This window comes from Oncorhynchus clarkii, chromosome 21 (assembly GCF_045791955.1).
Source record: "Oncorhynchus clarkii lewisi isolate Uvic-CL-2024 chromosome 21, UVic_Ocla_1.0, whole genome shotgun sequence".
Classification (NCBI taxonomy): domain Eukaryota; kingdom Metazoa; phylum Chordata; class Actinopteri; order Salmoniformes; family Salmonidae; genus Oncorhynchus; species Oncorhynchus clarkii.
The window spans coordinates 37149258-37173223 of NC_092167.1; the positions used below are offsets into that span (position 1 = coordinate 37149258).

General features: G+C 40.2%; 1 protein-coding gene across 1 annotated transcript in view; it reads left to right on the plus strand.

Moving 5' to 3' along the window:
- Window positions 1-23966, plus strand: part of LOC139378982 (receptor-type tyrosine-protein phosphatase delta-like) — a 579926-nt gene that overhangs the window by 215171 nt on the left and 340789 nt on the right. The window lies entirely within an intron of this gene.

The window sequence follows — 23966 nt, forward strand, 5'->3', positions numbered from 1 at the left end:
TTTTAGATATAAGAGTGAGGACAAACCTCTACTAAGCTAGTGTCTCCCTATACTTTAACAATAGCCAGCATTCGCCGCTTTGCTCAAACTTGAATTACCTTCTTGATTTTTCATTGAGGGACAATATTTGTCAGGTCAGAATGATTTCTCAATACGGCTTTATAGACTCATTCTATCAGACTCAACTCTCATTTTGAAAGGTTTCATGTCAGCATATACAGCACTGTAGTGTAATGCCTTACCCATACTAGAATCAGATACACTAAGCCCATCTAAAAGCTTGCTCTTCCGCTGTACCAGAAGCTCACCCAATCCATCATATCAGATAGTACTCTGTCTCTGTCTCATACCCAGATCCTGCTCCCTCATTCATATTTAGATGCAACCGTTTAGTTGCAGCTAAGACTTATCAGTCTTCCATTAATCAGATGAATGACATAGTTTATGTCCCAAATGGCAGTCTATTCCCTATATGGTTTACTACTTTTGAAAGTAGTGCACTATGTGGGGAATAGGGTGCCATTTGCGACTCAGCCATAGGAACTCAGGCTGATCTGATGGCAAAGACGTTTAGTTGTCACAGCGGGAAAGATCAGCAAGGACTTGTAAATGTCAGCATGAGCGGCACACAATCTCTACAATCTTTCCAACTAATATGTCCCTCTGGATTCTTTCATGTTAACAGTCCACCACCCCGATATATGCATTGGCTGCTATCGTCACAGGTTTATAGAAGAGAGGATGTGTTTGCGTGTGTGTCCTATCCAGTAGTTTGAAAGTCCAGTCATATTCTCTTTCATTTTCCTGAAATCTGCCTGACGTCTCTTTGCAGAGCAACAACACCACTCAAAAAACCCAAAGGATAGGAGTCACAATTATCATCATCCTATACACACAGGGAGCTACCACATGGTATACACATACAGACTCTGAGACATACTGGGAAATACAGTATCTCCCTCTCTGTGCCACAGGCCCTTAATGTGAAACCTGTCCTCTGAAAGAAAGTGGAAAAATATATGAAAAGTAGAAAGTAAAAGTTTCCCCTCTGCTGGCCTGCACTGTGACAGGGCTCACAGTCACAGAACACATTCAGGGAGATATAAATATTGAGCACTGAGGGATTTTTGCTCCATGAATTATTAAGTCCAGTGGCTTTATGTAAGCTTCTGAAAGCTATCTCCCCCAGCTTTACTGTTTCACTCTGCACCAAGCAGCGACTGGGGAACACAGAGGTAGAGAGACAGCACATAAACTCAAACACACATAGATATATACATTTGGTGTAGTAGGCAGACAGGCACGCACACAGACAGACAGACAGACAGACAGACAGACAGACAGACAGACAGACACACACAGACAGACACACACACAGACACACAGACGCACAGACACACATTGTGTAGTTGATTTTAAGCCTGACAATATTGTTAACAACTTTTATTTTAGTAGAATCTTGCCATTATGATTAAGAGATGGGTGTTGTAAAGATATCACCTGAAAACAAATTGCAGAGGTTTATTTTTCCCCAAAACCATGTCCTTTCCACTAACACTGTGTGGATTTGGTAGCACTAAATTATTGATGGCATTACATGACATGGATGGCTGAGTTCTCCTCTCAGCAACATTAAACCTGCTCCTAAAAATAGTTGTTTTCTCTGACTTCTCTTTGACAAAAAGATAGGGACAGTAGCTTTCTGAAAAGGTATTCAGGCAATTGTGCATTCAGGCCGGTGTGTGTGTGTGTGTGTGCCTGTTTCTTTGCGCATGTCTGTGTGTTTGTGTCTTTGTGCATATGCATGTGTGTGTTAGTGTGTGTGTGCACAGGTTTGTGCCTGACTCAAGTGTGTACAGTGTCCTCCACTAATATTGCTGTTTATCCTCTTGGTCTTTCATTCAAAATGTTTACAAAAATCAAATCTTGAATTGAAATAAAATGATTGAAAAAATAAATGTGAAATACATTTAAAAAAAGTTTTTCCCCGAAACATGTGTGCCACCATTATTTGCACCCCTAGAAATTCTTATGAGTAAAATCTAACTTAAGTATATTCCCATTCATATTTTATGTATTTAAGTTCACCTGAGTGATTAAGAACACTGAAGTGGTAAGCCATGACTTGTTTCACTGGGGTATGTAAATATGAGGTGACACACCGGCCAAGTTCCCAAAGTCATCCATCACTATGGGAAAGACCCGAGAATTTCAGTAATGATGTGCGACAAAAGTTTGTTGAGCTGCACAAATCAGGAAATGGCTATAAGAAAATAGCTCAACGGTTGAAAATGCCTATTTCCACTATCAGGGCAATAATTAAGAAGTTTAAAGCAACCGGAGATGTCAACAATGGGCCTGGAAGAGGACGTTTCTCTATATTGACCCCACGCACAGTGAGGAGGATGGAGGCATTAGTTGGGTCTTGGGGTCAGAAAGTCTCGAAAACTACGATCAGACATAACCACAAGTTGATTGGGAGGGTTTTCATAAAAATGCCTTTGCTGTCATCAAACAACAAACTCAGGCACCTACAGTTTGCCAAACTTTACTGGAACTTTCAACGGGACCAGGTTCTATGGTCAGATGAGACCAAAACATAGCTTTTTGGAAACAAACACCAGAGGTGGGTTTGGCGTAGACAGAAAGATAGCCATGCAGAAAAGTACCTCATCCCCACTGTGAAGTATGGTGGTGGATCTTTGATGTTGTGGGGCTGTGTTTCTTCCAAAGGCCCTGGACAACTACTTAGGATACATGGTATCATGGACTACATCAAGTACCAGCAGATATTCAATCAAAACCTGACTGCATCTGCTAGGAAGCTTAAACTGGGCCCTGGATGGATCTTCCAGCAGGATAATGAACACACCTCAAAATCAATGGTCTCAGATCCCTTGCCATGTGTTCTCCAACCTCATTACGCATTATAGGAGACTCAGCGCTGTTATGTTGGGAAAGGGAGGTTGCACAAAGAATTGAATGAAGAGGTTCCAATAATTGTGGCACACATATATTTGAGAATATATTTGTTTTATGATAAGAATGTATTTTTTCTTTCAATTATTTTACTTTTAATTAAAGGTTAGATTTTTGTGAATATTTTGATGGAAAGACCAAGAGCAAACACAAAAAAAAAACATTTTTTATAGTCCGTTTTGCTCATATTTACTAAGGCTGCCAATATTAGTGGAGGGCACTGTATGTTTGTTTATGTCTGTGTGTGTGTGTGTGTAGGACACAGTGACATGGACAATATGTTTACTAGAAGCTATTTCCCCAGTGTTGTTAGATGTAGGAGTGCTGATCTAGGATCAGTTTAGCCTTTTAAATCATAATGAATAAAAGAGGGGACCTAAACCAAAACTCTACTTTGACGTGCTTTATGAATAAGAGCCTTCTCCTTTCTATGGAAGCTAAATCTACAATAATGAGCATTCCAAATGTCTTATTATAACCAACTTAATGTGTCATTTTTTTGTATTACTGTGCAGGCTGCTGTGAAATACACATTTAAATGATTAAGTATCATTCAGTTTGAAGATGGCAGCTGTAGGACAGTGCACATTTTGTTCAGCTTGTATTGAAAATCTAATCAAATAAAATGTATTTGTCACATGCGCCGAATACAACAGGTGTAGACCTTAACGGGAAATGCTTACTTACAGTACAATCCCTTAACCAACAATGCAGTTCAAGAATTAGAGTTAAGAAAATATTTACTACATACACTAAAGTTAAAAAAATCTATAAAAAGTAACACAATAGAATAACAGTAACGAGGCTATATACAGGGGGTGCTGGTACCGTCAATGTGCGGGGGTACAGGTTAGTCGAAGTAATTTGTACATGTAGGTAGGTGACTATGCATAGATAATAAACAGGAAGTAGCAGCAGTGTAAAAACAAAGGGGGGGTTGTCAATGTAAATAGTCCAGGCGGCCATTTAATTCATTGTTCAGCTGTCTTATGGCTTGGGGGTAGAAGCTTTTAAGAGAGAACAGTCTATGACTTGGGTGACTGACTATGTTGTTGAACGCTGAGCTGTCGTCAATAGTCAGCATTCTCATATAGGTGTTCCTTTTGTCCGGGTAGGAAAGGGCAATGTGGAGTGCAATAGAGATTGCGTCATTTGTGGATCTGTTGTGGCGGTATGCAAATTGGAGTGGGTCTAGGGTTTCCGGGATGATGGTGTTGATGTGAGCCATGACCAGCCTTTCAAAGCACTTCATGGCTACCGACGTGAGTGCAACGGGTTGGTAGTCATTTAGGCAGGTTACCTTCGCTTTCTTGGGCACAGGGACTATGGTGTCATTAGCAAAGCGAACATAAAAGGCATTTAGCTCGTCTGGTAGGCTTGCGTCACTGGGCAGCTTACGGCTGGGTTACCCTTTGTAGTCCGTAATAGTTTGCCAGCTCTGCCACATCCGACGAGCGTCAGAGCCGGTGTAGTATGATTCAATCTTAGTCCTGTATTTATGCTTTGCCTGTTTGATGGTTTGTCTGAGGGCATTGCAAGATTTCTTATAAGCTTCCCGCTCCTTGAAAGCCACAGGTCTAGCCTTTAGCTCAGTGCGGATGTTGACTGTAAGCGATGACTTCAGGTTGGGATATGTACGTATGGTCACTATGGTGGCGTAGTCATCAATGCACTTATTGATTTAGCCGGTTACTGAGGTGGTATACTCCTCAATGCCATTGGACGAATTCTGTAACATATTCCAGTCTGTGTTAGCAAAACAGTCCTGTACCATAGCATCCGTGTCATCTGACCACATCCGTATTAAGCGAGTTGCTGGTACTTCTTGCTTTAGTTTTTGCTTGTAAGCAGGAATGAGGAGGGTAGAATTGTGGTCAGATTTGACAAATGGAGGATTAGGGAGAACTTTATATGCATCTCTTTGTTGGTAGGATAGTCTTGATCGTAGATCATCCAGTTTATTTATAGAATTGATGGTAGAGGCGGTTTGTCCACCCGCCAACGAATTCTCTCAAGGCACCCCGATCTCCACCCCCTGTATTTCTCTCTTTTCTTCACGCGAATGACGGGGATTTGGGCCTGGTCTGTGAAAATGTCAACTTTTGTCAGTGTACCTTTATCAGGAATTAATACATCTAGAATAGTGTGTAAGCAGGAATATTTGATATGTTAGTAGACATTATTGTGAGGTACGAGTTCTCTCTGGTTATGTCAATTGAAGGTGAAACTCCTGGCCCTGGTCCAGTTTCTAGGGATTGTATTGAGTCAGTTAGCCAAACTTTGGTCATTCACCAATACAGAGTAGGTATTTTGCCACCTAAGCGTTCAATAGAAACAGTGACTATAGGTCTTGGTGGATCATTGACAATATCAAAACCGAAGAAAGGAATTCCGATATGTATGGAAGAGTTATGTTTAGAAGCTTAACTTGATAACTTCTCAGCCAGTTAACTTTGATAAACAGCCACATATGCACTGAGTGAACAATACATTAAGAACAGCCTCAATTCATTGGGACATGGACTCTATAAGGTGTCTAAAGTGTTCCACAGGGATGCTGGCTCATGTTGACTACAACGCTTCTCACAATTGTGTCAAGTTAGCTGGATGTCCTTTGGGTGGTGGACCATTCTTGATACACACAAGATAAAGGTTGAGCGTGAAAAACCCAGCAGTTCTTGTCACAAACCGGTGCGCCTGGCACCTACTACCATACCCTGTCAAAAGGCATATTTTAAGTTGTATTTTTCTTGTTTTTCAATCAACCAACAAAACACATTCCACACTCACAGATGTGACAGGCTTAAAAATCATAATAATAATAAATCAAGAATAATATATATATATAAAAATAATAATAATAATAAATAAGTGTTTTATATATATATATACAGTATTTAAACCAAACCCACAGAATTTCCAAATCAGTTTTTCTCAAAATCAGTTAAGCTACTTTATTAATATGTCTGTTCAAAATGCTTTATTGGTTGAGCAGGTCCCGTTCCTGTATTCAGTATAGCACAGTATTTATGAGCATTAAATATATACAAGAGCAGTTTTGGGTAAAATCGCTTAGTTAAACTGCTGAACGGAAATCATGGGTGAGGGATGAATTCTAGCCGAACTCTATTATTTGATGAGTTTAATTAAATCCCAGAGTTTCTCTCAAGGCTCTTCTAGGGGGTTTCTGTATTTAAGGCAGATTAATTTTTCATTACGCATAACTGGAGTCTGACTTCTAATTAGTGAGTGCATGGCCGCTGAGGGCTGTCTGTCTGCCTTTGGAAATGCAGATGTCTGATCTTCCACTTACCTAGTTCTCTCTACACAACACCTCTCCATTATTTGACCTAGATCGTTTTTGTATATTTATTGATATGTAGGCTACGTGGGCCTTTTTAAATTGATGTAGTTCTGTCCTTGAGCTGTTCTTGTCTATTAATGTTCTGTATTATGTCTTGGTTAATGTTTTGTGTGGTTCCCCAGGAAGGGTAGCTGTTGCTCTTCCTGTTTTTGATGTAAAGAGTGTGGCTAGACTCCGTTAACCATATTAATGCTAAAGCAGTGTTTTTGATTGCTACTGTTTAGATACTGCGGTATGGATTTGAGATGTGCCCTATAGGTGAAAGTGTTATAAAATGGAATCATAACTGTCTTCACAAACATTTTCAGCTAGGTTGTACATGGCCCCTACTATGTAAAACGCACATACATGGCCTCTATGACACACATTTCTTTCTAAACTTTGATTTATTCAGGGTAGCCCTGACTAGGCTCTCATTCCCACTACAATAAATCGAAACAACTGCAATCCTCAAATAATTAATTCCAAACCATTGTCCTAAACTGCCCTAATGGCACCAAGGAATCAAAATGCAAGGAATTGTGCAGGTTATTCCAACAATGGGGGTCACTAAAAAGCGGCTTCACCTAAACTGGCCGAGACCAGAGGGACCTCAAGAGTTAACCAACCCTGCGAGCAGGTTTGATAACTCATTATTTTATACTTTAGCAACAAAGTTAAGTACATTGGAAGCTTTTGTAGTAGAGCTTTTTAAACAAAAACGGAGTAATGAAGTGATCTACGGGACTTCAATGAGGATCAGCCAACCTTTTATTACAGGATGTAGGGATGAGTGTTTAAACTGTCATCTGTGTTAAAGTGAAGGGCTCTATGGTAAACGACATCCAAAGGTTTAAGAGTAGTGGCTCCTGCAATCTGGTAATTGGCGTCACCATAGTCTGCTTCCTGCTATTTAGGGAGAGTCCAGATTTCTAAAAAAGAAGCCCAATTTAAGTCTTGGCTTTTTAATTAGCTCATCCATGTGTTTTTTTGAACAAGAAGACTTTTTTAAAACAAATGCCCAGATATGTATAGGCGGGAACCCAATCGATGGGAGAAGCCTCCAGTGAATAAATATGTAGTTCATCTGAAACATTGTAGCGAGAATTCGAGAACAATATACAGTGCATTCAGAAAGCATTCCCACCCCTTGACTTTTTCCACATTTTGTTGTGTAAAATGTATTAAATAGAGATGTTGTTACTAGCCTACACACAATACACCATAATGTCAAAGTGGTATTATGTTTTTAGTCATTTTTGCAAATTAATAAAAAATGAAAAGCTGAAATGTCTTGAGTCAATAAGTATTTAACCCCTTTGTTATGGCAATTTTAAAACTTTCAGGAGTAAACATTTGCTTAACAAGTCACTCACTCTGTGTGCAATAATAGTGTATTTTTGAATGACTACCTCATCTCGGGACCTCACACATACAATTACCTGTAAGGTCCCTCAATCAAGCAATGAATTTCAAACACAGATTCAACCACAAAGACCACGGAGGTTTTCCAATGCCTCGCAAAGAGGGGAACCTATTGGTAGATGGGTAAAAAAAAAGCAGACATTGAATATGGTAACATTATTAATTACACTTTCGATGGTGTATCAATACACCCAGTCACTACAAAGAAACAAGCGTCCTTAACTCAGTTGCCGGAGAGGAAGGAAACCGCTCAGGGATTTCTCCATGAGGTCAATGGTGACTTTAAAATCAAAATCAAATCAAATTTATTTATATAGCCCTTCGTACATCAGCTGATATCTCAAAGTGCTGTACAGAAACCCAGCCTAAAACCCCAAACAGCAAGCAATGCAGGTGTAGAAGCACGGTGGCTAGGAAAAACAGTTGCAGAGTTTAATGGCTGCAATAGGAGAAAACTGAGGATGGATCAAAAACATTAGAGTTACTCCACAATACCAAATGAAATGATGAAGCAAGCCTGTAAAGAATAAAACTATTCCAAAATGTGCATCATGTTTGAAATAAGCCACTTAAGTAAACTGCAAAAAACCTGGCAAAGAAATGTAATTTGTGTTCTGAATACAAAGTGTTATGTTTGGGGAAAATCTAACACATTACATCACTGAGTACCACTCTTCATATTTTCAAGCATGGTAGTGGCTGCATCATGTTACTGGTACGCTTGTCTTCGGCTAGGACTATGAGTTTTTTAGGATAAAAATAAACAGAATAGAGCTAACTTGCTTACCAAGACGACATTAAATGTTCCTGAGTGGCCTAGTTACAGTTTTGATTTAAATCTGCTTGAAAAGCTATGGCAAGACTTGAAAATGGCTGTCTAGCAATGATCAACAACCAACTTGACAGAGCTTGAATACATTTTTTTATAATAATTTGCATATATTGTACAATCCAGGTGTGAAAAGCTCTTAGAGACCTACCCAGAAAGACTCACTGTTTTAATTGCTGCCAAAGGTGATTCTAACATGTATTGACTCAGTAATGTGAATACTTATGTAAATTAAATATTTATGTATTTATTTTTAAATAAATTTGCAAACTTGTGTTCACTTTGTCATTATGAGGTAATTTGTGTAAAATGTTGAATTCAGTCTGTAACACAACAAAGTGTGGAATAAGTCAAGGGGTATGAAAAGTTTCTGAACGCACTGTATATTTCGTCTTTCCCGCATTAAGTACAGGTTTTGAACCAACTAGGGCTTTCTGTAAGGCAACAAATTCCCATTGCAGATCTAACATAGCCTGGTCAACAGTTGGGGCAATGGCATACATAATGTTATCTGCATACAAATTAATATTACAAGTTTTAACAGATATACCAATATTATTTATATAAATAGTAAAGAGAACATGTCCCAGTACCAATTCCGGCGGTACAGCTTTTGCAATATCCAGGAAACCAGACTTGACACCATCAGAAATCACACATTGAGTCCTGTCTGACAGATAATTCTGTCTGTAGTTCACCTAATGCATGTATTATTGGCATAGCATAGTGTGATTAATAGTGGGAACAAGGATAATTATTACTGTTGGCAAAGATACAACTAATTCCTCAATTATCAACCAGACAATTAGCGAATATGTAGGTCATTATTAAACAGTTACCCCCTTAAAAATCTGATGTTTACTCCAAAAAAGGTCAGCAAGGGGAATAAGAGGAACATGTTCATTCAGTTTCAGAATCATGTGAAATGGGGGATGAACATCAATGAAACAAATGTCCTTGCTGTCTTTGAAAAAATGCTAAAGGGAACACTTTTACCTTGTTGGTTCAAATTGGTAAGGGCTTATGTTTACATCATTCAATTACAATACATCCACATGATGGTGCTGTTCCTTATTGAATAGCAATCTAAGATCAAACTTGTGATGTCACTTCAGTTACACTGTGGATACAGATTGTAACCTTTCATGATTGCTTCATTGAATGAGAACCATAGAGCCACATATAGAGGCTATGAACTGTAGACTGAAAAAATATTCATATATTTTGTATAAACAACCATTAACAAATATCACAATATACAAAAAGTATTGTTTATTGATTATTTGTTTGCCTGCATGACAATGTATATAAATAGTACCAGTCAAAAGTTTGGACACACCTACTCATTCCAGGGTTTTCTTTATTTTGACTATTTTCTTCATTGTAGAAGTGAAGACATATTAATGGAGACATCAAAACTATGAAATAACACATATGGAATCATGTAGTAACCAAAAAAGTGTTTAAAAAAATCTAAATATATTTTATATTTGAGAATCTTCAAAGTAGCCACCCTTTGCCTTGATGACAGCTTTGCACACTCTTGGCATTCTCTCAGCCAGCTTCATGAGGTAGTCACCTGGAATGCATTTCAATTAACAGGTGTTCCTTGTTAAAAGTTCATTTGTGGAATTTCTTTCCTTCTTAATGCATTTGAGCCAATCAGTTGTGTTGTGACAAGGTAGGGATAGTATACAGAAGATAGACCTATTTGATAAAAGACCAAGTCCATATTATGGCAAAAACAGCTCAAATAAGCAAAGCGAAATGACAGTCCTTCAATACTTTAAGACATGGAGCTCAGTCAATCTGGAAAATTTCAAGAACTTTGAAAGTTTCTTCAAGTGCAGTCGCAAAAACCATCAAGCGCTGTGATGAAACTGGCTCTCATGAGGACCACCACAAGAAAGGAAGCCCCAGAGTTACCTCTGCTGCAGAGGATAAGTTCATTAGAGTTAACTCTACCTCAGATTGCAGCCCAAATAAATGCTTCACAGAATTCAAGTAACAGACACATCTCAAAATCAACTGTTCAGAGGACACTGCGTAATTCAGGCCTTAATGGTCAAATTGCTGCAAAGAAACCAAAACCACCAATAAGAAGAAGGGCCAAGAAACACGAATAATGGACATTACACTGGTGGAAATCTGTCCTTTAGTCTGATGAGTCCAAATTTGAGATTTTTGGTTGAAACCGCTGTGTCTTTGTGAGATGCTGAGTAGGTGAACGGATGATCTCTGCATGTGTGGTTCCCACTGTGAAGCATGGAGGAGGAGATGTGATGGTGTGGGGGTGCTTTTCTGGTGACACTGTCTGTGATTTATTTAGAATTCAAGGCACACCTAACCAGCATGGCTACCACAGCATTCTACAGCGATACGTCATCCCATCTGGTTTGCGCTTAGTGGGAATATAATTTGGTTTTCAACATGGGAAAGACCCAACACACCTCCAGGCTGTGTAAGGACTATTTGACCAAGAAGGATAGTGATGGAGTGCTGCATCAGATGAGCTGGCCGCCACAATCACCCAACCTCAACCCAATTGAGATTGTTTGGAGTTGGAAAGCAGAGTGAAGGAAAAGCAGCCAACAAGTGCTTAGCATACACAGGACCTCCTTCAAGATTGTTGTAAAAGCATTCCAGGTGAAGTTGGATGAGAGAATGCCAAGAGTGTGCAAAGCTGTCATCAAGACAAAGAGTGGCTACTTTGAAAAATCTTATATTATAAAATCAAATATTTTGATTTGTTTTACACTTTTTTGGTTACTCCATGATTCCATGTGTTATTTCATAGTTTTGATGTATTTACTATTATTCTACAATGTAGAAAATAGTAAAAAATAAAGAAAAACTCTTGAATGAGTAGGTGTGTCCAAACTTTTGACTGGAACTGTACTGTATATACACTGAGTACACAAAACATTAAGAGCACCTGCTCTTTCCATGACACATATTGACCAGGTGAATCCAGGTGAAGGCTATTATCCTTATTGATGTCACTTGTTAAATCAATTTCAATCAGTGTAGATGAAGGGAAGGAGACAGGTAAAGAAGGATTTTTAAGTCTGGACAATAGAGACATAGACATGGATTGCGAATGTGTGCCATTCAGTGTTAAGAATGTGTTACTTATGTTTACTATACTCAGTGTATATCTTATTTATCATTTGTATACCTAATGCATTTGATTTGCTTAAATTCTCATTGTCAAAGTGAGCTTTCATATTTTGAAGACAATAATGAAAAATAGACAAATAGCATTTTAAAACAGTTACATTTGATTGTTTAGGGAATTATCTGGTTATTTAATCTTGTACAGATGAGGCTTTGTAATGCAGACGTACCACATTTGAGTTATTTCAAGCACACTTAGGGTTATCTAGAAACATACATTTCAGATTTGAAGGAGACAATTGTGGTAAGTTTGATTATATGTTGCAAGAAACAAAAAAATATTTATAAGAATCTGATATTCTATGTAGTTCAATACATTTCCAGTAGATGGCAGTCTAGCAATGTAAAATATTCTCTCTCTCTCCCCCTGAAAGACTACTCTTCCTTTAAGCACTTTTGAAATATAAATGTTCTACCCCTCCTCTTCAAGATGGAGCCAGGTCTTTCACTTTAGATGACGTCTCCCATCGTGTGCGGGAATGAAAAGTGATGGCGAGAACTTTTATTTACAGCGGTAATGGAGTACAAAGCCTGTGTGTGCATGCAAAGGAGCTCATGCAAGATTAATGTTCTCCCGAAGGAAGTCCCCCCCCTCACCGCAACCTCCCTCTTCCTCACATTTGTTTATTTTTTTATTTTTTATTTTTTTCACCTCCTCTTCCACCTCATCCCTCTCTCGCTCCTCTCGTGCTCCTCTCGTCTCAAGTCCGATGGCGTCACCCTCGCCATCTGTCTGTTCACCGGTCCGTGTCGTTGACAGAGTACCGCGGTAGGAGAGCGGGAGTCTGTGGACTAGCACGTCTTGAATCCCGCACTTCCTCTCATCCTTTCACACCACCACCACCACCGGTTTTGTCTGTCAAAAGCCTCGCCACCTACATTCTTCATTCTGTCCATCAAAAACATGTATCATTTCAGCCCACATCACGGTTTGTTCATCTGATGCAATGGAGAGACTGTTCTTCTCATTCTGAAATAACTCCTCGTATTTCTCTGCCCCAAAATAGAAACATAGAGTTGTGTAGAAGGTAGATTATATAAAAGAGGATTTGATGAATTAGCCATTTGTCATTGTTTTAATTTCACTGATGTTAATGTTTTGAGGATGAAGTACCACTTAAAACAAGGTTATAAAAATACTGAATAACTTATAACTTAATGCATTTTATTATGTGGACTGTAGGCATCTATTTGTCTCTCTGCTGCCAAACCCACTAGGTTGGTTGATTTCATGTTCCTGCATTTTTTCTTCATCCATGGAGCCTCCAACTCAACAGTATGAGAATGTATGCCTGAGCTTATCACAGACGCCTTCCACATGAGGACTGCCAGAAGAGGCAGACGGACACACACACACACACACACACACACACACACACACACACACACACACACACACACACACACACACACACAGCGCGCGCGCACATACACACACACGAGCCAATGCAGCTATTTTCAGGGCGTGCATTTCAGAAATGGGACATACCTTGAGGATACATTTTTATTTTGTTTAGGTGTGTGTGGTGCATGCATGCTCGTGCACATATGCATCTGTGTGTTTAACACTTTACCCTCCTGGGAATTGGCCTATATGGATAGGGCTAAATTGAAATGTTTCTTATAGAAGAAATATGAAATGCATATGCATAACAATGGTAGCAATTGAAAGGGAACAGTTGGGATATTATGGGGAAATTATTAGACCAAAGGTGAGGGCACCACAGTGCACCTGACACAAGACTGAATCCAAACATTACACTGTTGATTTTATGTGCATTTTACATTTACTGTACTTTTCATCGCATTTGTTGATGACAAAATCTGAGTATACTCTGGATACATTCAATAACATTATATGAATATTCCTGGAAATATGGGGTTGGTGCAACATTACAAGGGTTTGAAATGACAAGGGTTTGTGTGAGAGTACTAACTACTGTCTCCAAGTGACCACACACCTCTTCAGTGTGCACTTAAGTTAATTCAATGCAGTTTTATGACACAATAATATTCTTCAACTCTAAAGGTCCTTGTTTAGCTCTACTAGCTGTGCCGTTTAGGAACTAGAGGAAGCAAACTTGTAGTTATTTTGTTTAGAACACAACCCTGCATCCCCACCATCACACAATTACTGTTGTTGTTTACGCAATCCAAAAATGGTCCATTATAAATCGTTAATCTTGGGTCAGGTGGACATCATTTGAAAGCCTGTTCTATTATCAACTAGCTAAGTTCTAAAATGCGATAGTACAGCATTAGGCTTTCACAATGCAATTCAGGGAAACGGATGGTCATTTCTGTGCTCATAGAGAAAAGTCATGAGTTCATTCAGGTGCGTGTGTCACAACAAACTTTCTTCCCAATAGACAAACATGGGCTCATTTTATTCAAAACAACCCAGGGTTTGACACCATGTCATCTTGTGACTGTACATCAAACATAGTGATCATAAACGTTGACACTGTATATTACATGAGTTTTATGATATGGAAATGTGAAATGCATATTGGGTTTTTGGCTTGCTTGTATGACGTCAAAGCGGTATTTATTATAATCCTCAACGTCTCATCTTTCAAAAGACATATTTCTATTAATTTACAGCATTTCCCTCAGACAACAAAACATTTGCAAAAGTTGGCAAATTAGCAGGAGGGATGGGGGCAACTTCTTGTTGCGCACAGGGCTCAAGTTCAGAACGTCTGTCAGTCAAATCCCTGTGAAGCGCAGAGCCAGAGCTTTGACGTCATGTATAGCATGTTACAGTACATCGACTGCGTTCCATTTAAGGCATTTATCAGTGCCCAAATCTGTCATTTTCAACCTGTATACAGGTATGAGTTTAAAGGGCTAAGTGTGTGTGTGCATTCTCTTTAATTGAGTGAGTGACTGTGTGCATCTCGCGGGTGAATAGGCAGATTCTATAGAAGACACCCAAGCCATCATTTGACAGGTGTCCGTTCTCTTGACTGTAAAGGCCTATCTTCTCTTCTCCTACATCTCCAGCTTCTCCTACATCCCCAACATCTTAGGTGGTGTCGTACCCTTGTCTTCATTCGTTCTCCTCCACTGATCTAAAGACAAAGTTGCCTTAAAGCAACATGTTCAAAGCCTTATATAGGGTCCCTTAGAAGGACATGAACGGAGGGGAAGCCTCTTTTGACTATTGCATTCATCTGATCTGATTGATTTGGATCATTCATTTATTCATTCACGACTAAACAATGTTGCCATTATTTGTTAATGAATTAATTTAATGAAGCTGTCAGTTGTACATGGATGGCATTTTCCATGTACTTTTTTTGTATTGCCAGACTTGCCTGCAACACATAATTCAACACGTTCAAGTTTCAAGTTCTATTAGTGATATGTACGGGATACACAGGGTATACACCGTCCAACGAAATAACAGTCCAATCCCAAGCTATCCCTGGTGAAAGCTGAGTAGATTAAAGTCATTTCCATTTCTTTTCTCACATTGGAATGTTATTTTTCATAAAAAGGAAAAGTAATAAAAAATATGTTTGCCAAGATGAGGCTTTGCTAAGAACCCCATCTTTCTAGAGAAATATTCTAAACATAAATACATTTTCTTCAGTCTTCCCCCGTATATGCCGAGTGCTTTTAATATGCTGGCCATATTCAAACAGTGATAACCGAAGGGAAGCTACAGTATCTACAAGGGGTTTGGAAACCACATATAAATGCTATTGTGTGTGTGTTATATTATATTTATGCGGCCTATCATTTAAGAGGCCCAGAACTGTGGGTAAATACAGGCTAGTAGGATATATTGTAATAAATATTGTGTGGATGAGGGGGGTGAAGAAAGGGTCATGGGTTTACCCATAGGCTTTTCAACCATGATCAAAGTATTTTTGAATATTGCATGCTGTCAAAAAATGCAATGTTAAAAATGCAAACATAGCCTTGGTTAAACAGCACAAATGACTATCTTTGTAGCCACAGTTGCAACACTTTTCTGTGAGTTTAGGAATACAATTTACATGATAATGGCCCATTTCTAGGATAATATTCCAAATTGATGACCTTAGTATATTTGTATCATAAAAATATAATGTTATGCAAATTATACACCAGGAACTGGATCCCACACTCCTAGGTCAACAAAGTCAAGGTTTCACAAGGGAGACCTACTGTGAACATACTTACTGTACCTCATAGGTTCTCATAATGCTGTTTGGAATCTCATCTTCACAACCGGTAGTCATCATAATGATGGAGTAGAGACAAATGGGTTGGGTGATAGGAGACGGCCCTCAACATTTCGCAAGATAGACCTACAGTATACCGTTTTTGGAGAATGCTTATGTCATACGTCCTCGTAATGCTGTTTGGAATCTCAGGTTCACTAACAGTAGTCCTCATAGTGATGGAGTATGAAGACAAATGGGTTGGTAGATAGGAGATAGCCCTGAGTTTACCCCTTGCGCCGTGCAGCTACCATGTCCACATTTGTAAATCAGGCCCATTGAGGAAGTATAATGCTGATGATTATGACAGCCCAATCGCTGGGGAGTAGGGGAGTTTTGAGTTATGGGTTTGGGGAGGATGCCCAGAAACTAGACAGGATTCGGAATGGAGAAATACTGCCACCGAAAGAACACAAGTCCCCCCAGATGGATACTAATGCGCTCGGCTGGCACCGGTGCCTCTGGACTAAACAATGACCATTAGCTCCACAATATCAATGGAATATTCACAAAATTCTACTTTCCATCATCATGGTATGTTTTCTTGGAAAGATACTTAAAGGTAAGGTAGCATAAACGTAACCACATGTAACATGGATTTGCATTATTATACGGATCAAAATTCCCAATGCAAAGTTACACCTTTTCAAATCATTCTATTTTTCAAGTTATTTCAAGGTATTATCCGAGAGCTGCCCAGTGCCACGAGCCTACCAGACAAGCTAAATAACTTCTATGCTCACTTCGAGGCAAGTAACACTGAAACATGCATGAGAGCATCAGCTGTTCCGGATAACTGTGTGATCACGCTCTCCACAGCCGATGTGAGTAAGACCTTTAAATAGGTCAACATTCACAAGGCCCCAGGGCCAGACGGATTACCAGGACGTGTATTCCGAGCATGCACTGACCACGTGGCTAGTGTTTTCACTGACATTTTCAATCTCTCCCTGTCTGAGTCTGTAATACCAACATGTTAAAAGCAGACCACCATAGTCTCTGTGCCCAAGAACACTAAGGTAACCTGCCTAAATGACTACCGACATGTAACACTCACGTCTGTAGCCATGAAATGCTTTGAAAGGCTGGTCATGGCTCACATCAACACCATTATACCAGAAACACTAAACCCACTCCAATTCCAATACCGTCCCAACAGATCCACAGATGACGCAATCTCTATTGCACTCCACACTGCCCTTTTACACCTGGACAAAAGGAACACCTATGTGAGAATGACTACAGCTCAGCGTTCAACACCATAGTGCCCTCAAAGTTTATCACTAAGCTATGGACCCTGGGACTAAACTCCTCCCTCTTCAACTGGATCCTGGACTTCCTGACGAGCCGCCCCCAGGTGGTAAGGGAAGGTAACACATCCGCCAAGTAGATCCTCAACACAGAAGCCCCTTAGGGGTGGGTACTCAGTCCCCCCCTATACACCCTGTTCACTCATGACTGCATGGCCAGGCACGACTCCAACACCACACCTGATCACAGACAACAATGAGAAAGCCTATAGAGAGGAGGTCAGAGACCTGACCGTGTGATGCAAGGACAACAACCTCTCCCTCAACGCGATCATGACAAGGAGATGATTGTGGACTGCAGAAAAAGGAGGACCGAGCACGCCCCCATTCTCATCGACAGAGCTGTAGTGGAGCAGGTTGAGAGCTTCAAGTTCCTTGGTGTACACATCACAAACGAACTATCATAGTCCAAGCACACCAAGACAGTCGTGAAGAGGGCACGACAAAACCTATTTACCCTCAGGAAACTGAAAAGATTTGACATGGGTCCTCAGATCCTCAAAATGTTTTACAGCTGCACCATCGAGAGGTCCTGACTGGTTGCATCACTGCCTGGTATGGCAACTGCTCGGCCTCCGACTGTGAGGCACTACAGAGGGTAGTGCGTACGGCCTAGTACATCACCCGGGCCAAGCTTCCTGCCATCCTGGACGTCTATACCAGGCGGTGTCAGAGGAAGGCCCTAAAAAATTGTCATAGACTGTTCTCTCTGCTACCGCATGGCAAGCAGTACTGGAGCACCAAGTCTAGGTCCATGAGGCTTCTAAACAGCTTCTACCCCCAAGCCATAAACTCCTGAACAGCTAATCAAATTGCTACCCAGACTATTTGCGTAAGTGCTTATAAGTAAGTACAGTGCCTTGCGAAAGTATTCGGCCCCCTTGAACTTTACGACCTTTTGCCACATTTCAGGCTTCAAACATAAAGATATAACATTTTATTTTTTTGTGAAGAATCAACAACAAGTGGGACACAATCATGAAGTGGAACGACATTTATTGGATATTTCAAACTTTTTTAACAAATCAAAAACTGAAAAATTGGGCGTGCAAAATTATTCAGCCCCCTTAAGTTAATACTTTGTAGCGCCACCTTTTGCTGCGATTACAGCTGTAAGTCGCTTGGGGTATGTCTCAATCAGTTTTGCACATCGAGAGACTGAATTTTTTTCCCATTCCTCCTTGCAAAACAGCTTGAGCTCATTGAGGTTGGATGTGAGGATGAATGCACTGTACGTTAAAGTAAACTAACGTTATGGAAAAACATAACACCAACTAACCAGTTATCAAATAATGTTCTTAGACAGCAAGCCAGCCAGCTAAAGTTCATTATTTTAACCTGCTAGCTAGCCTATCCAGCTAACTAGCCTAGCTATCCAACCACTACAGTCGACATAGGAGCACAGGCAGGAACCACAGAACACAACAATAAACAACAACAACAAAAAATAACCCACAGAACACAACAACAACAACAAATAGCCAGCAAATATAAAGGAAGAAGAGCGGAGACTGAGATAGCGACCAAAGAAGAGCCAAGGAGAGATATTCAGATATATGGTCAAGTAAATATACATTGAATTTACCCGGTTTATCTCCATCACTGCTGACATTTGTGATAGAAATCATTCCAAATCCTGCCTCCACTGGTTATACTAAGCCATCGAAGTCCTCTGGGTTGAAATGAGCACTGCATAAAATAGACGGTTACCTTACTCCAATCCCCTCGCTTCAAACCGACAAACCGGTCCCACTTCAAAGCTAGCTTCTCGTTTTTGGGCCACAAATGAGTCGTAACCCCGTCCTTGTGGTTATTACTGGACTATTACTGCATTACGCCAGTGGAAGTGGAGTTCGAGCGAGATTATGTTGTGTGTGAGTGAGTGAGTGTGTGTGCACTTGTGTGTGTGCGAGGGAGCATGCATGTGCATGTATACTTGTTTGCAAACCTGCTTGGCAGATCATCCATGTTACCTTTAGAGTGCCACTGACCCCAGGTCAGTGTTGGAGTTTCTCAAGTACCTTCAGAGATTAAACCAGAACCTCACCTTGTCTCTGCCTGTCCACTGCAGGTCCCCTCAGAAACCTTTGAGAAGGGTTTAATTTGACTAGATTTAATAGAGAAGGCCTGTGAGTTTCCCTGGACTACCTCAGACTTCTCAAATCCCACCGTACCTTCTCCGCTGTGCAATCTGGTTTCCGAGCCGGTCACGGGTGCACCTCGGCCACGCTCAAGGTACTAAACGATATCATAACCACCATTGATAAAAGACAGTACTGTGCAGCCGTCTTTATCGACCTTGCCAAGGCTTTCGACTCTGTCAATCAACATATTCTTATCGGCAGACTCAGTAGCCTCAGTTTTTCTGATGACTGCCTTGCCTGGTTCACCAACTACTTTGCAGACAGAGTTCAGTGTGTCAAATTGGAGGGCATGCTGTCCTGTCCTCTGGCAGTCTCTATGGGGGTGCCACAGGGTTCAATTCTCGGGCCGACTCTTTTCTCTGTATATATCAATGATGTTGCTCTTGCTGCGGGCGATTCCCTGATCCACCTCTACGCAGACGACACCATTCTGTATACTTCCGGCCCGTCCTTGGACACTGTGCTATCTAACCTCCAAACGAGCTTCAATGCCATACAACACTCCTTCCGTGGCCTCCAACTGCTCTTAAACGCTAGTAAAACCAAATGCATGCTTTTCAACCGTTTGCTGCCTGCACCCGCACGCCCGACTAGCATCACCACCCTGGATGGTTCCGACCTAGAATATGTGGACATCTATAAGTACCTAGGTGTCTGGCTAGACTGTAAACTCTCCTTCCATACTCATATCAAACATCTCCAATCTAAAATCAAATCTAGAGTCGGCTTTCTATTCCGCAACAAAGCCTCCTTCACTCACACCGCCAAACGTACCCTAGTAAAACTGACTATCCTACCGATCCTCGACTTCGGCGATGTCATCTACAAAATAGCTTCCAACACTCTACTCAGCAAACTGGATGCAGTTTATCACAGTGCCATCCGTTGTGTTACTAAAGCACCTTATACCACCCACCACTGCGGCCTGTATGCTCTAGTCGGCTGGCCCTCACTACATATTCGTCGCCAGACCCACTGGCTCCAGGTCATCTACAAGTCCATGCTAGGTAAAGCTCCGCCTTATCTCAGTTCACTGGTCACGATGGCAACGCGCTCCAGCAGGTGTATCTCACTGATCATCCCTAAAGCCAACACCTCATTTGGCCGCCTTTCGTTCCAGTTCTCTGCTGCCTGGGACTGGAACAAATTGCAAAAATCCCTGAAGTTGGAGACTTTTATCTCGCTCACCAATTTCAAACATCTGCTATCTGAGCAGCTAACCGATCGCTGCAGCTGTACATAGTCTATCGGTAAATAGCCCACCCAATTTTACCTACCTCATCCCCATACTGTTTTTATTTATTTACTTTTCTGCTCTTTTGCACACCAATATCTCTCTCTACCTGTACATGACCATCTGATCATTTATCACTCCAGTGTTAATCTGCAAAATTGTAATTATTCGCCTACCTCCTCGTGCCTTTTGCACACAATGTATATAGACTCTCTTTTTTTTCTACTGTGTTATTGACTTGTTAATTGTTTACTCCATGTGTAACTCTGTGTTGTCTGTTCACACTGCTATGCTTTATCTTGGCCAGGTCACAGGTGCAAATGAGAACTTGTTCTCAACTAGCCTACCTGGTTAAATAAATAAAAAACTTTGTACATTCGGGATCTTCTCAAAACCCTTATCAGGGGTCTCATTACACCAGCTTATGAAGGAGGGATGAAGCTGGGGAGATGTCTTAAATATACTCTGATATAACACTGACTGACATAGTTCCAGTTATGCACCTGCCCACTTTAATGCTGTTGTGGTGGCCGATGCACAAATTACCAGTCATTTAGGCTTTGCTCTTTGTCCACTCTGCTCTGTCAGTGTATACTACTCAAATTCAAATGTCAATGATTTTCAAAATTAGGTATGCTAAAATGCCACTTTACTTTGTCACTTACATTGTACATACCTATATAAAATCACAAATATAAATGACATGCTAAATGTTTTGATTTGTCTTCTCTGCAAACTGAAAAGAAAATATATTTACACGATAGACTGCTATAACGCTTAATGGCAAAATCTCAAAATGGAAATATCATCAACAAGAACTTTAACTGGTAGAGCACCGATCCAGTAGTCAGATTATAGTAAGCCTGTGTGTCACATTTGCCTTTAGGGCTGAGGGATAATGTAGTGCCATTGATCGCCAACCATGATAATATAATCAGGCACAAAGCCTGACAAGTGTAGGGCTAGATATTTCAGAGATGCAGACAGCGAAGCGCTGCCACAGGTCATAAACCCTCACATTCCCTTCTTGGTCTTTCCCTCTGTTTGGCCTCGTCCAATATTAATGCAAATAACAATGCCTTTTTGGGTGCCATTTTTATGGTTATGGCTCTATCTCAACAATGTGCTGATGTTACAAAGCTAATGGATTCAAAGGTAACCTATGGCTCGGGTCCTGTCCAGCTGCCTTCGCCCCAGTCACTTGTCTATGCACTGAGTTGATAAGTACCGAGTTTCATTTTCCCCATGGCAGAGCACAGTAAAAAAAACGAGGAGTAATAATTGCTCTGGGCCGAGACGAGGACAGCTAAATATGCTTGATTGCATCCTAAGCCTCAATGCTGTGTAATGAAATATGGCTGTGCCCCGGACAGGAAACTGTGCCGATATCTTTCTTGTCACTTTTTCTGCAATTAATATTTTATTTTTTTCGTCTTTTTCCTTGCTCGGCCAACCCAACCTCTGTGCTATCTTCTGGCAAATGAATCCATCAAAACGTTGTTCATTTTCATTTAACATTATCTTTGTGATAATGTTATAATTATAGGGCCAAATCGGGTCCTAATTATTTATTCCTTGCCACATCAAAATGGCCGTCCCCTAATATCCCCCAGTTCTACATTTCAATATGTGTGTTCGTTAGGATGGACAGGGCTTATCAGGTGAACAAAGTAAAGGGGAATTATGAAACCAACAGTATTGTTTCAGGCAGGATTTGAGGGCCCAGACTGAACCACCCCCTTACTTGCGTAACCACTTTTTTCCATCCTCCATTTAGGGGAGAGTTGGGTAAGTTGAGTCATTTTCTACCTTCAGCATCACTCCATCAAGGGAAATATAGTGTTCTTTCTATCAAATATATCTACATATATTTCAGGATGATATATATCAAATCAAATCAAATTGTATTTGTCAAATGCGCCGAATACAACAGACCTTAGTGAAATGTTTACTTACAAGCCCTTAACCAACAATGTTTTAAGAAAAATAAGTGTTAAGTAAAAAATAGATGAGTAACATATTGAAAATAAAAGTAACAAATAATTAAACAGCAGCAGTAAAATAATAATGGCGAGCCTATATACAGGGGGTATCGGTACAGAGTCAATGTGCAGGGGCACTGGTAATGATCAGAATGTATGTAAACGTTACAGTTTCAAAGCATAGCTTGTCCAAAAACAGTGGTCTCTTGGCACAACTTGGTCTCTTGGGGCAAGTTAAGCCACCAACAAATTTCTGTACTGAATAAAATATTACCACTACCATTTTAAAACCATGTCTATCTTTATTTCCCAAACCCAATTCAATACAATACCAAACCATTTTTGTATTTTAATAATTTGAAGTGTCTTATAACACAGGCTTAACACCGAACAAACACTTTGTACTTTTTTGAAACACTTTTAACATTCTCCAGGCCCTGTTGTTACCTCATATCCCAGCAATAATGCCTTGCAAACACTTCAATTTGCTCAACTTTCCATTAGCTCAATCATGGGCTCAACTTACCCCAAGGCAAACATGTGTACTATATTAGCCCACACAGCTACAAGGATGCACATTCATGCTAGGTTTAGGACCTCATATTGAAGCTAATAGAGATCTCAACTGATGTATAGAACTATTTTACTTTGGTTTAGATACAAGCATCATAAATGTTCTAACACAAACAAAAAATATTTGACTTGGTGAAGATCCGTTTTTTGAAACTAACTTGCTTACCACTTTTTCCATGTGTTTTTTTCCTTCACATACTCCTTGAAATGATAACCTGTTCCTAAATAGTTGGTAAAATTATTCATTTGGTGTATGTTTTCCTAGAAACAAGGGCAGCTCAACTTGCCCCTTCGGCTCAACTTACCCCGCTCTCCCCTACTTGTGAAATGTATTTAAAGTAATTGAAAGCAGTGGTTTATGCAAATGCAGACATCTGAGAAGGTTCAGGCCATGAGAAGTTCAGGTTGATTTCTCAGCTATGACTAACATTCACATCTTAGATAAGATTAATCCAATGATCATAAAATTCCTGGGGAAATTAAAAGAACTGCACTCATACATTTCAAATCAGTGGTCTTGCCATGGCAACTCATGTCCCCCACAGTTTCCACAGTTTTCAAGGAGGTCCATCTCATACAATTAAACCCACCACCATCATGATGTCTTAAGCATGATGACTGAAATTAGGGTGCACCCAATTTGGCAAAACAAAATAATTGTATCATTCATTATGAGTCATTTTGTCGGAACAACCTAAAGCACATTTCTCCTTTGGTTCAATAAGCAGCTAATCATTTACAGGAATATTAGTCCAC